Source organism: Euleptes europaea, chromosome 4 (genome assembly GCF_029931775.1).
Source record: "Euleptes europaea isolate rEulEur1 chromosome 4, rEulEur1.hap1, whole genome shotgun sequence".
Classification (NCBI taxonomy): Eukaryota; Metazoa; Chordata; class Lepidosauria; order Squamata; family Sphaerodactylidae; genus Euleptes; species Euleptes europaea.
The window spans coordinates 113,909,786-113,924,377 of record NC_079315.1 but is presented as its reverse complement, the minus strand read 5'-3'; positions in this window follow the sequence as shown (position 1 = coordinate 113,924,377).

The following is a 14,592-nucleotide window of genomic DNA, read 5'->3' as shown; positions in this document are numbered from 1 at the left end:
GAATTACAACTGTGCCCACAGGCTCAACAGGTTTGGGGACCCCTGCTCTAGCCGCTACACCACACTGACTCCAAGTAGCTGATCCGGTGTCTCTCTGATGCCAAACAGAACAGTTCCCTTAAAAGGGTGAGAGCAAAGAAAAACACCGGAAAGGCATGTCAATCCTCAAGCACTTAAACCAGTACTAAGCCATGCATGCTCAAGTGCCAGGTACCGAAGAGATGAGAAATAGACGACACATGACAGAGCTGCTGGTTAATACGTGGCTTTCCTCTGCCTTTCACAGCAGGCCTCTTTGGTCTCTATCCTGATTTAACCCAGAAGTGGAGATCGCTTCTGACAGTCCTTTCAAAGGAGGTGTTCTAGCATCAGCACCACACACAAAAAATCATGACAGAGCCTTCAGCTGTTCGACGAAGATGCATTTCTTCTCGTTGTAAGTACCAACGGGTTATACTGGAGGGAACCATACCCGGGTCCAAACTTTTCAACAAAAATCTCCTTGGTTGAGAAGCAAAACGGCGGTGGGGGAAAATGCCGTCAAGTCACAGCTGACTTATGGTGACTCCGTAGAGTTTTCAAGGCAAGAACCGTTCGGAGGTGGTTTGCCATTGCCTGCCTCTGCATGGGTTCTGAGAGAACTGTGACTGGCCCAAGGTCACCCAGCAGGCCTCATGAGGAGGAGCCGGGAATCGAATACCACCTGTTTATTCAAATACTAAATGTCGCTGAATAGGACTGAGTTGTTACAGTTGGGTCATAAATACAATCAGATGAATTGAGAGATTTGAGCGTTCGATTAAATGTTCTTTAAAAGCTTGTGTGGTCAGTTTAGTAATAGGGTTGCCAGCTCTGGGTTGGGAAATACCTGGAGATTTGGGGGGGGTGGAGACTGAGGAGGGGAGGGCTTGGAGAGGGGAGGGACCTCCCTGGGGAATAATCCCATAAAGTCCACCCTCCAAAGCAGACTTTATGGGATTATTTATGGGACTCTCCAGGGGAACTGATCTTGAGTGTCTGGAGATCAGTGACGATGGGTAGCTGTGTTAGTCTGTCTGTAGCAGTTCCCTCTCAGGACTCTCTAGAACAGGGGTGGGGAACTTTTTTTCCGCCAAGGGCCATTTGGGTATTTATAACATCATTCCCGGGCCATACAAAATTATCAACTTAAAAATTAGCCGACCAAGCCCCAAGCAGGCACCTGCCCCAGATGACCCCCCCCCCCGGCACGGGCAAGCAGGCAGGCATCCAACCTGTGGCGCACGTGCCTACCTGGTGGCACAGGATGGTCTGTTGCACCAGCTGGGTGCCCACAGACCATCTGCCTTGAATAGAGGCTATTCTGCCTTGAAGAGGCTATTCCTGTCCGCGGGAGGGGGCGGATCGCCAGTCTTCGATCCTTCTGAGCGAGGGATCTGCCAGGACCCACCAAGGGCCAGACCAAATGATTTCACGGGCCTGAAACGGCCCCCGGGCCTGACGTTCCCCACCCCTGCTCTAGAACACCAGCGAGGGAACGGTCATTCCCCATGCCAAGTCTCTGAAATGACGCCTATTAGAGTGGGCGCAGAGGAGCCTTCATTAGCTGCATTTAGGAAGTCATGCAAGACCATTCTCTTTCAGAGGGTATTTGCTGGAGAGTGAGCTGTTTTGGCAGATCTGCCTTATATTTTTAAATCTGTGTGTTCTTTTAATTTGTATGATGTTTTGATTCCGTTAACGTACTCACACGATTTGCGTCCTTGCAGCTTTTTGGTGCTCTGTTAGCTGCCTCAAGTCCAAGGAACTAAGGCAGGATGTAAAGATTTTGAATAAATAAATATTCAGGCCTTCAAAACACGTTTGTTTCAGGCAAGGCCAAGAGGCTCAATTCTAAGGTTGCCAGCCTCCAGGTGGGGCCTGGAGATCTCCCACTATTACAGCTGATCTCCGGACAATACAGATCAGTTCCCCTGGAAGAAAGGGCTGATTTGGAGGGTGGTCTCTATGGCATTGTACCCTGCTGAGGCCCCTCCCCTCCCCAAACCCCAGCCTACCCAGGATCCACCCCCAAAATCTCCAGTATTTCCCAACACAGAGCTCACAACTTTACATGGAGATCGCCCAGAATTACAACTGATTTCCAGACAACAATCAGTTCCCCTGGAGAGAATGGCTGCTTTGGAGGGTGAACTCCATAGCATTACACCCTGGTGAGTAGGGTTGCCAGGTCCCTCTTCACCACCAGCGGGAGGGGTTGTGGCACAGTGGTAGAGCATCTACTTGGCATGCAGAAGGTCCCAGGTTCAATCCTTGGCATCTCCAGTTAAAGGGACTAGGTGAGTAGGCGATGTGAAAGACCTCTTCCTGAGACCCTGGAGAGCTGTTGCCGGTCTGAGTAGACAATACTGACTGCGGAGGGGCAGGGAAGGTGACTGTAAGCCAGTTTGAGTCTCCCTTAAATTGGTAGAGAAAATTGGCATATAAATACCAACTCATCATCTTCTTCTTTGATGGAACGAGGGTCTCATTCAGTATAAGGCAGCTTCATGTGTTCATGAGGTTTTGGGGGCGGAGCCTGAGGAGGGTGGGGTTTGAGGAGGAGAGGGACTTCAGTGCCATAGAGTCCAATTGCCAAAGCAGCCATTTTCTCCAGGTGAACTGATCTCTATCAGCTGGAGATCAGTTGTAATAGTGGGACCAGGTGGCTCCTTATGCGCGCGGGGAAAGGAGTGGGGTTTTGGGGGGGTCTTTGGCTGCCCCCGCTCCGGCTTGCTTGGCTGGGGGGGGGTCGCCCCCCTCGACGGCTGGTTGCCAACTCTGGGTTAGGAAAGCCTTGGGAGTGAGGGTGGGACCTGGGAGAGTGGGGTTTGGGGAGAGGGGCTGTGGCTCAGTGGCAGAGCCTCTGCTTGGCAAGTGGAAGGTCCCAAGTTCGGTCCCCGGCATCTCCAGTTAAAGGGACTAGGCAGGTAGGTGATGTGAAGGACCTCTTCCTGAGACCCTGGAGAGCCGCTGCCAGTCTGTGTAGACGATACTTCTATAGGGGAGGGGCTGTAGCTCAGTGAGAGAGCATCTGCTTGGCATGCAGAAGGTCCCAGCTTCAATCCCCGGCATCTCCACTTAAAGGGACTAGGTGAGTAGGTGATATGAAAGATCCCTGCCTGAGACCCTGGAGAGCCGCTGCCGGTCTGAGTGGATGATACTGACTTTGATGGACCAAGGGTCTGATTCAGTATAAGACAGCTTCATGTGTTCATGTGAGATCTCCAGCTAGTACCTGGAGGTTGGCAACCCTACTGATGAGGTCCCTCCCCTTCCCACACCCCACCTTCCCTGGGCTGCACCCAAAATCTCCAGGCGTTTTCCAACCTAGAGCTGGCACCCCTAACTCTGCTTCCTCTCCCCTTGCATTTGTGGCATGCCCGCAGACTGTGTGAACAGGAGTTGCAAAATGAAGCAGAAAACAGACTCGGGGGACTGTAAATCAGGGATGTGTTTTGTGGCGGTAACAGCTGTCTAAGGCAGAGATCCAGCCCTCCCCCCCACCCCAGCGCTCAGCGAGCCGACTCTGCATGGTCAGAGACTGTGCCAGGAGGAAAAGAAATCAGCTTCCCGCATCCCTTGGGGGGTGGGTTCGTGTGGGCAGAGAGCCCATTCCTCTCCTCGGGTCAGCCCTTTAATTAGAAGCACCGACATGTGGCGAGCCAGGAACAGCTGCTGGCAGCATCTTGCGCAGTCCCCCCCCCCCCCCAAGGTGCTACCTTCCTCCCATCTGAGGAAATTGCAGCCTAAAAAAAGAAAGCCACAGAGCAGAGATCGAAGGAAGGGCGAAGCGGGTCCAGAGGCAGTTACGGCAAGCGTCCTGGGCAATTAATATTCTGCACTTCAGAAAGAGCCAAAATAAAAAAACACCACCCAAAATAATACCTACACAAAGAGTTTTTAATGTATGTGCTGTTTCTTACAAACAATAAAATAAACCTGTGCAGATTCCTTCTCTTTTGCAAGCAAACAGGGCATGTTTCTGCTTCATTCAAGCTCGGCATTTGAGATTCTGCAGAATTTGGAGCCTTTGGGGAATAACAGCAGGGTGGTCGCAGGAGAGGAGCTGGTAAATGAGAGCAGTATATATCTGACAAAGAGACAGAGGGCTTTTGCCACAGAGAGCACAGATGTGCACGGTTGAACACGGTTCCATAGACAGATGTGGTCTGCACTCTGCCTCCACATGGTCACGATTCCCCATTGTGCCCAGTCCAAATGCAGATATTTCCCATAGATTCCTCGGTCATCCGTCCCTTTGCGCTCACCGTTTCCCCCTCCCCCATACCACTGGAGGACTTTTGCTTTCTTTTCTGTTTTAAACCAGTAGTTGAACACATGAAGCTGCCTTATCCTAAATCAGACCTTTGGCCCATCAAAGTCAGTATTGTCTACTCAGACCGGCAGCAGCTCTCCAGGGTCTCAGGCAGGGGTCTTTCACATCACCAACCTGCCTAGTCCCTTTAACTGGAGATGCCGGGGATTGAACCTGGGACCTTCTGCATGCCAAGCAGATGCTCTACCACTGAACCACAGCCCCTCCCAACTGACTTTTTAAAAAAACTGGCAAAAAATCGGGGGGCACGGCAGCTGAAAGGAAAAGATGACAGCAAAACTGTGTGATGTAGGCAGCAGGGTCAAAGATGTGCACCTTCCCACCCAGACTAATCCACTTTGACTGCACTCTTTCAGAGGTAGGAGGGCTGGTGTGATGTAGTGGTTAGAGTGTACACCTAGAACCTGGGGTGACCGGGTTCGAATCCCTTGCTCGGCCACGGAATCCTGCTGGGTGACCTGGGCCCATCACAATCTCTCAGACTAACTGACCCTCACAAGGTTGTTGTTGTGGGGATTAAGTGCAAGATGGGGAGGAACAGAGTGGTGTAGTGGTTAAGAGTGGTGGTCTGGAGCAGTGGACTCTGATCTGGAGAACCAGACTTGATTCCCCACTCCTCCACATGAGCGGCAAAGGCTAATCTGGTGAACTGGATTTGTTTCCCCAGTCCTACACATGAAACCTGTAGGGTTACCTTGGGCTAGTCACAGCTCTGTCAGAACTCTCTCAGCCCCACCTACCTCACAGGGTCTCTGTTGTGGGGAGGGGAAGGGAAGGTGATCGTAAGCCAGTTTGATTCTCCTTTATGTGGTAGAGAAATTTGGTATATAAAAACCAATTCTTATTCTTCTTCCTATTACTTATGCCCAGCCAAACACTACCAGGATCCCCAGTAACCCACACTCCTCTATCAATGCCTCACTCACACATCCCACAAAGGTTAGCTTTACTTTGTTTGGGAAATATGCAGGTAGGCATCACTATTCAGCAGATTTGGGGTAGACTCTTGATACGTGTCGTGAATCAGACACCCTTCACCACGTGAACGATTTGGCATTTTGCTTGCCAACCACAAACCTGCTACGGCAGTATTTGGTGAGGATGCAGCTACCGCTTAATACCGCACAAAACGACAGCTGCTCCTGACTGGCACCATTCGACCCAACCCATCTATTCACCTGGATGCACTTCAAAACAAATACCATTAGGGTTACAGCCCGAAGAGTATAATAAAACACAGCAAGACAATCGACTCCCTTCGCTGTGCCGGGGGCAAGGTGGAACTCGCCCGCCCGTGCCACTGGGATTGTGTGACTAACACAACAATGATTGACAGCGGCATGAGAAGAGTGGAAGACAACAGAGTCACGGGGCAACTGTACGGTGTGGCCATGTGCATCCCAGCGATCATCGCTTGCCAGTTTTCACTGTGGATGGAGAAAGCTGTAGCTATAAAAGGAACAACGATGAAGGGACAGGAAGACAGTAGCTTCAACCTTCTCTTTGACCGTTCTCCCTGACAGCACCATTGGGGAAGGGCTCCTGGGTCTATCAACCCAACTAGGCGAGATTTCTCTAGTGGTGTAACTTGGTTGCACCTCTCATGCTGGTGCAACTGGGTACACCAACCCACAGACAAACTGGTTATATTTTCATTTGCATTGTGGTTTCTGACCTTTCAGTAAACTCTCCAAGCAGAGTCACGACTCGTCCTTTTCAGTTACAGGTTCAATCCCTTCCTCTTGGTAAATGCACATAAAGCTCCCTTACACTGATTCAGACCATTGGTCCACCATAGAATCATAGAGTTGGAAGGGTCCATACAGGCCATCTAGTCCAACCCCCTGCTCAATGCAGGGTCAGCCTAGAGCATCCCTGACAAGTGCTTGGCCAGCCTCTGCTTAAAGACTGCCAATGAGGGGGAGCTCACCACCTCCCCAGGTAGCGGATTCCACTGTCGAACAACTCTTATTGTAAAAACCTTTTCCTAATATCCAGCCAGTACCTCTCCGCCTGCAATTTAAACCCATTATCGCGAGTCCTATCCTCTGCTGCCAACAGGAACTGCTCCCTGCCCTCCTCTAAGCGACAGTCCTTCAAATACTTTAAGAGAGCAATCATGTCCCCCCTCAACCTCTTCTTCTCCAGACTAAACATTCCCAACTCCCTTAGTCTTTCCTCATAGGGCTTGGTCTCCGGGCCCCTGATCAACCCCACAAAGTGGGGTTATAACCGAAAATCGGCAACCTGGGAAAGTGCTCCCCAAATAGCCACATGGCCTACCGTAGCTCCTTTTTTTTAGTACAAATTATGTACACGTTTTAAAATTCTGTTTTGAGACCATGACAGCCACAAACTTTGGGCCTTGGAGGGGGGAAAAGGCTGTATTGGTTCCACTCTTGGTCATTTGCTGAGCACATTACGGATGCTATTCTCCCTGCTGCATTAATTGTTTCTGGAGACCTGCATTTTCCATTGCCTTGTTTCCATTTCCCTTTCTGCAACCGTGTGCAACTACTGTAGCAATGGGCATTATAGCACAACCAGGTGTTCACTGACATGGGAAGCCTATGAGACGGAGCTGATGAATACAGTACGACGAATGCCACACATCTTCCTTCCCCTTTACCATTCTGAGGCGTTAAGAAATCCAATGTTCCTTTCCTTTTCAAAATCGTTAACTGCTTCCATATCAAACTTTTAAAGTCTGCATGCTCCTGCTCTCTTGCACTAGAGGGCATATTTTCCCAAAAACCTTTTTAAAAAGTAGTATTCTTATCAACTAAGCAAACCTTGTATCCCTCTGTATATCAAGGGCATGATAGAGTGCCACAACCCCAGATCAGGGCTAGAATTAGTTTAAAATAACGTGCCTTTTAGGTTTTGTCCGTCTTCATCGGTATCTTTTTTCAATTTTGAAAGATACATAACTCCAAATATTCTATGGCTCTGCAGCACAGGCATGTCTGTTTTAAAACTGGACTCTTGGAGCGGTGGACCCTGATCTGGAGAACCGGATTTGATCCCCCACTCCTCCACATGAGCGCCGGAGGCTGATTTGGTGAATTGGATTTGTTTCCCCACTCCTACACATGAAGCCAGCTGGGTGACCTTGGGCTCATCACAGCTCTCTTAGAGCTCTCTCAGCCCCACCCACCGCACAGGGTGTTTGTTGTGGGGAGGGGAAGGGAATGTGATTGTAAGCAGGTTTGAGTCTCCCTTAAGTGGTAGAGAAAGTCGGCATATAAAAATTAACTCTTCTTCTTCTATCAGCATTTTCAAGGAGAAAAGGTTATTAAAAGACATGTGTTTTCTCCTTTAAAATCCCAATAGCAGTGTGGGGTTTTCAAATAACAAGACTGAGTAGAGGGCGGAGGGTTAAAACCTCTCTCCCTTCCCTGCATGGCCCAAAGACAGACCAAAATTGCACAAGTCTGCAATGTTCATATAATAGATGGGTCGAGATGCCTGATCTTCACCTCAGCTGTTCGAGCCCCCCCCCCCCCAAAAAAAAGATTTTAAAAGGATGGCACAGGATGGGGTTGCCAGAGACAGCTTCAGTTGTTTTGGGAAGAGGAGTGGTGGGGGGGAGGGAGAGGAGAACCAAGGCAAAAGAGGCGAAGACTAAGAGAGAGAGACGCAGAAAGACACAGTATTGTCTACTCAGACCGGCAGCAGTTCTCCAGGGTCTCAGGCAGAGGTCTTTCACATCATCTATTTGCCTAGTCCCTTTAACAAGAGATGCCAGGGATTGAACCAGGGACCTTCTGCATGCCAAGCAGAAGCTCTACCACTGAGCCACGGCCCCTCCCCAAAAGGATGACATTACAACCTATGAACACATGAAGCTGCCTTATACAGAATCAGATCCTTGGTCCATCAAAGTCAGTCTTGTCTACTCAGACCAGCAGCAGCTCTTTAGGGTCTCAGGCAGGGGTCTTTCACATCACCTATTTGCCGAGTCCCTTTAACTGCAGATGCCAGGGATTGAACCTGGGACCTTCTGCATGCCAAGCAGATGCTCTACCATTGAGCCATGGCCCCTCCCCAAGACAAGGCCTACCGCAGACAAGGCCTTGCCCTGCAGTTCCCTCCCTTGGCCAGAGCTTGGTGGTGGCACTTAAGTTTGAGTCCCCACCTTATACCCACCTATGTCCAACCCCTGATGCCTGACCCCTGGCAATGCTCCATAAAGCAGCGACTGCCCAGCATGGAACTCCAGGACACCGACATGTTTGTTAGGACACCTTCTTGAATCTTAAGGGGGACAGAAAAACAAAACAGAGAGCTTTGGCTCATTCCCTACCAGCTGACTTGACTACCAAAGGGCTGAGCTAGCAAAGAGCCAGCGTGGTGTGGCGGTTAAGAGCGGTGGACTCTAATCTGGAGAACCAGGTGTGATTCCCCAGTCCTCCACATGAGGCCAGCTGTGTGACCGTGGGCCAGTTACAGTTCTCTCCAAGCTCTCTCAGCCCCACCTACCTCACAAGGTGTCTGTTGTGGGGAGAGGAAGGTGAAGACGATTGTAAGCCGGTTTGATTCTTTCTTAAGTGGTAGAGAAAGTCAGTGTATAAAAACCAACTTCTCCTAAGCTGTGCCTCGGTGGCTTTGGCCTTCTTGAGTCTCTGGATTTAGAAACCTCTCCCTGGGACAAACCCTCCCCTCTCTTTGGGAATTGAAACTAAGCAGCACCTATTCTCCAAAGCAAAAGAACCGACTCTGGCTCTCCTTCATTCTTGGAGGAAGCTGATCAGAAGAGGAGAAGAAGAGTTGGTTTTTATATGCCGACTTTCTCTACCACTTAAGGAAGAATCAAACTGGCTTACAATCACCTTCCCTTCCCCTCCCCACAACGGACACCCTGTGAGGTAGGTGGGGCTGAGGGAGTGTGACTAACCCAAGGTCACCCAGCTGGCTTCATTTGGAGGAGTGGGGAAACCAACCCAATTCACCAGATTAGCCTCCTCCGCTCATGTGGATGAGTGGGGAATCGAACCCAGTTTTCCAGATCAGAATCCACTGCTCCAAACCACTGCTCTTAACCACTACACCACGCTGGCTCTCTCTTATCAGGAAGCACCACCTTTGCACCCACATCTAACCAGAAGCAGATGCCTCCCCCATAGGATGATTCTGCATTTGGAACCACCTGACATTTTGTGGAACCTCCTGCTCTGCGATTGGCCCCACCTTCATGGCAGCCATTTTGACACTGGACTCAAATTTAGCTGTGGCATCCAATACCCTTTCCCAAAATTCCAAAAGTGCCCCCAGCATTAAAAAAAAATTGGGGATCGCTGCCATAAAGGACTTTTTTGTTTCCAGATACCAAAAGAACCACCATTATCAATAAACATTTATGTAGCACCTATTTTAGATGGCGCTGTGCTTGTAATCGGAGGATCTGGGATTGGAAGGGTGTAGGGTGGGGGAAAGGCCCCTTCCGCCCACATCATACCAGTCCAGTGTTTCGGGATGCTGACATTTTTCCAGACAAACACCCTGCGCTGGGGGGGTTAGTCTTATTTTGCTGCGGAAGCCCAATGTCCTGGCACTCTGTGACCTCCAGAGGAGCAAAGCTAGGGCAGACTCAAGAACACTGGAACATTTCATTCCGATGTGTGGGTGACTTTGTTTTCTCTTTTGCTATTTGCAAATTTACATCATTAAGGAGACGTTGGGCGTTGCAAACCATAGCTCTCGACAACATGGAAAAGTGGAACATCTGGTATTCTCTGTGCAAGAGGGTGGGTAACCAAAAGGAACTCATGTCAGGGGAAACTGAAATTTTATTCTCAAACTAAACTATGGAATGGAAGCACATGCCCTTATTTTTTTTGGCAAAAACCTTGCAAAGGGTTCCAAACTTCAAACAGGAGGCTATCTAGCAAGGACAAAAGGGACTGGCGGAAGAGAAGGCAAAAAAAGATCATTATCCCGGTCCCCGGAACATATGAAGCTGCCTTCGGCTGAGTCAGACAACAGGTCCATCAAGGTTAGGATTGTCTACTCAGACTGGCAGCAGCTCTCCAGTGTTTCAGATGTAGCTCTTTTACATTACTTTCTATCTGTTCCTTTTTAACTGGCAATAATGAGGTTTGAACCTGGTGCAGTGGAATACACTTGGAATACTGTGTACAGTTCTGGTCACCACACCTAAAAAAGGATATTACAGAGCTTGAGAAGGTGCAGAAAAGAGCAACCAAAATGATTTGGGGACTAGAGCAATTGCCCTATGAGGAGCGGTTAAAATGCTTAGGGCTGTTTAGCTTGGAAAGAAGGCGACTAAGGGGAGACATGATGTGTGTGTGTGTTAAGTGCCGTCAAGTCGCTTCCGACTCATGGTGACCCTATGAATGAAAGTCCTCCAAAATGTCCTATCTTTGACAGCAGATCTTGCAAATTGAAGGCTGTGGCTTCCTATATTGAGTCAATCCATCTCTTGTTGGGTCTTCCTCTATTCCTGCTGCCTCAACTTTTCCTAGCTTGACTGTCTTTTCCAGTGACTCTTGTTGTCTCATGACGTGACCAAAATACGATAGCCTCAGTTTAGTCATTTTAGCTTCTAGGGTCAGTTCAGGCTTGATTTGATCTATAACCCACTGATTTTTTTTTTGGCAGTCCACGGTATCCGTAACCCTCTCCTCCAACACCACATTTCAAAGGAATCTATTTTCTTCCTATCAGTTTTCTTCACTGTCCAGCTTTCACACCCATACATAGTAATAGGAAATACGATGGCATGAATTAATCTAGTCTTTGTGGCCAGTGACACATCCTTACACTTCAAAATCTTTCCTAGCTCCTTTATTGCTGCCCTTCCCAGTCTCAGTCTCCTTCTGATTTCTTGGCTGCAATCTCCCTTTTGGTTGATGGTGGAGCCAAGGAATAGAAAGTGTTGAACAATTTCAATTTCCTCATTGTCAACCTTAAAGTTGTGTAATTCTCCTGTAGTCATTACTTTAATTTTCTTGATGTTCAGCTGTAGTCCTGCTTTGGCACTTTCTCTTTTAACTTTCAGACATGATAGAGGTCTATAAAATTATGCATGGTTTGGAGGGAGAAGCTTTTCTCCCTCTCTCATAATACTAGAACACGGGGTCATCTGCTGAAGTTGGAGGGTGAGATATTCAAAACTGATAAAAGGAAGTATTTCTTCACGCAACGCATAGTTAAATTGTGGAACTCCCTGCCCCAGGATGTGGTGATGGCTGCCAACTTGGAAGGCTTTAAGAGGGGAGTGGACATGTTCATGGAGGAGAGGGCTATCCATGGCTACTAGTCAAAATGGATACTAGTCATGATGCATACCTGTTCTCTCCAGGATCAGAGGAGCATGCCTATTATATTAGGTGCTGTGGATCACAGGCAGGATGGTGGTGCTGCAGACGTCTTGTTTGTGGGCTTCCTAGAGGCACCTGGTTGGCCACTGTGTCAACAGACTGCTGGACTTGATGGGCCTTGGTCTGATCCAGCAGGGCTTTTCTTATGTTTCTTATAAATCTCCAGTATACCTAGTTAAGGAGCATGCTGAATATATTGGGTGCTGTGAAACACAGGCAGGATGGTGCTGCTGCAGTGGTCTTGTTTGTGGGCTTCCTAGAGGCACCTGGTTGGCCACTGTGTGAACAGACTGCTGGACTTGATGGGCCTTGGTCTGATCCAGCAGGGCTTTTCTTATGTACTTATGTTCTTAGTGGTACAGTGTGGTTTGCAGAGGAAGCAAAAAAAAAAAAAAACCTTTAAAAGTGGGAGAAGGTTAGGAAATTCCGGAAGATTTTGAGATAGAACTTGAGGAGGCCAGGGTTTGGGGAAGGGGTTTGACGGGGATAGAATGCAATACAACCCACCCTCCAAAGCAGCCATTTTCCTTCGGGGAAAGTCGGAACATCAATTGTAATTCCGGGAGGTATCCAGGCCCAACCTGGTGGTTGGCAATCCCACCCATGGCTGTGAGCTGACCCCCTGCCATTTTGAAAGTGGAGTTTAGCTACACCCCTCCTCCCTGTAGCAGCAACAGAGTGTTCACACGGGCGCTCCACCACAGCCGCTATGAACCAGTTCAAAAGAGGTTTATTTAAGGCTATTAACTCATAGTGTGGTATCAGAATGTAGTCGATCAATTATTATCTATTAAGTGTTTCTAAATATCAGGTTAAGTATAGTACTCCATAAGGGAATAGTAATCTGTTATTGGGCACTATTAAGATACAGTTCTAGAATTTTAAGGGTGAAATTGAAGTTGATATATGAATGTATTACCCTGTTAACACTTGGACACAGACATGTGTTTGTCTTTTGTCTTTTAACCCTTTCTTTTTTTTTATCCCATTATATAAAATAAAAAAATATATGTAATAAAAAAGAGGTTTATTTTTGATCCCTTTAATAGGGGGAAGCCCTGGAAACTCCTGTTATGCAGACATTCCCTTTCAACTGCAGGGGCTCTCCACTGTGCATGAAAGGGGGAAAAATTCCCATGCAGAAGCAGCCCCAGGAGGAGAGAAGGTACTTGCTTATACGATAATATTCTGCCATTGCCCTTACAGAGGTACCATTCATGGGGGTAAAGATCAGCAACGAAACGGTTTGGGAGAAAGAAACCCAAGCTCTTGTGTGAAGACATTTGCTGGGCTCCTGCTCACATGCAGGTCTTCTCCTTCGAAATCTCCGCTGTCTTTCTTGGAACAAAGCCCTCCGCAGCTGACAAATCAGCTGCCACTTTTCACAAAGTGTCGTTCAGTCAGGGTAGGAGCCGCTGCAAGAGGGAAGCCAGAGTTCTCCTTGCCAGCAGAGCTATTCACGAACAAGCAACTACATTCAGCTCTCACCCCTATCAGAGCCTGGAAATTGTAGTCTGGTTAAAAAAAAATGCTGAGCATTCTTTGAAAGATTCCCAGGTCCCCCTACAAAGGAAACGTTTCCAAGGTCCCCCGGAGAGAGGTTATGATGATTAACTATTATTTACGCATATTGTTCAAATACGTCTGATACACACCTCCATGCAGATGTGAATCCAGACATGCATGGCTGCTTGTGTGCTATTATTATTATTATTATCCAGCCCTATCCCAGCCATGGCCGGGCTCAGCAAAAGATGCCACGTGCAGAGACCTGGTTCCATATGAACTTTTCCCTGGTACGATTGGGGCAAAGGCTTTAAAATAATGTGCTTCCCCCAAACTGCAAAAATTCCATACCCACTTTAAAATTTCACAGCTTAGAGGGTTTGGAAACTTGCTGTGCCCATGTAATCCTGTTACTCACTCCCAGTTTAAGCTTCCCACCCAAACTATAATCATGTTTCCTCACTAGAAAAGGGAAGGGGGAGGAAAGGAAAACCATAAAACACTTACGCAAAGGTCATAATAACAATTTGCAGAGATTTTTACAGCTGCCTCTTTCTTATTTGAGGGATCCATTTCCAACAATCTCCTACGCATTTGTTATTTTTGACCTTTGAGCATACTTTGAGGGGGGGAGGGAAGAACCCACAAAGATTTGGAATCAATACTTAAAATCTCGGGCACGCAAATTGAGACTAAAGTTGAAATGTTTATGATGGAGGAAGAGCTGGCCAGAGGGAAACACGCCAGGAAAGAAAGAAAGAAAGAAAGAAAGAAAGAAAGAAAGAAAGAAAGAAAGAAAGAAAGAAAGAAAGAAAGAAAGAAAGAAAGAAAGAAAGAAAGAAAGAAAGAAAGAAAGAAAGACACCAGGAAACTGGAACCCAAGGAAAGAAACAGATTAAAAACCATTCAAATCACAGAAAGTTTAAAACATAACAGATTGTTGCCCCCAAGAAAGAATGAAAAAACAGAGTGCTAGCAATTTAACATTGCTCATAGATATCCTGGCCTGGATAGCCTAGGATAGCCCAATCGTGTCAGATCTAGGAAGCTAAGAAGGGTCGGCCCTGGTCACATAAACTGGCTGCAACTTGACATAAAAGGGAAAAAAAGGTGGAATGCAATCCTAAACGGAGTTACTCCCTTCTAAGCACACTGACTTCAATGGATTTAGAAGAATGTAGCTTTGCTTACGACAGTACTGTAAGGCAGATATGTACAGGCAGATACAACAGGGATGCTCTAGGCTGATCCTGCATTTAAGCAGGGGGTTGGACTAGATGGCCCCTTCCAACTCTAGGATTCTAAATTAAAAGGGGCAGTTCCAGTTGAGGTATTGGAGTTGCTTGTCCAAGTAACACTGAATTCCATACCCAGTTCAAAAATACA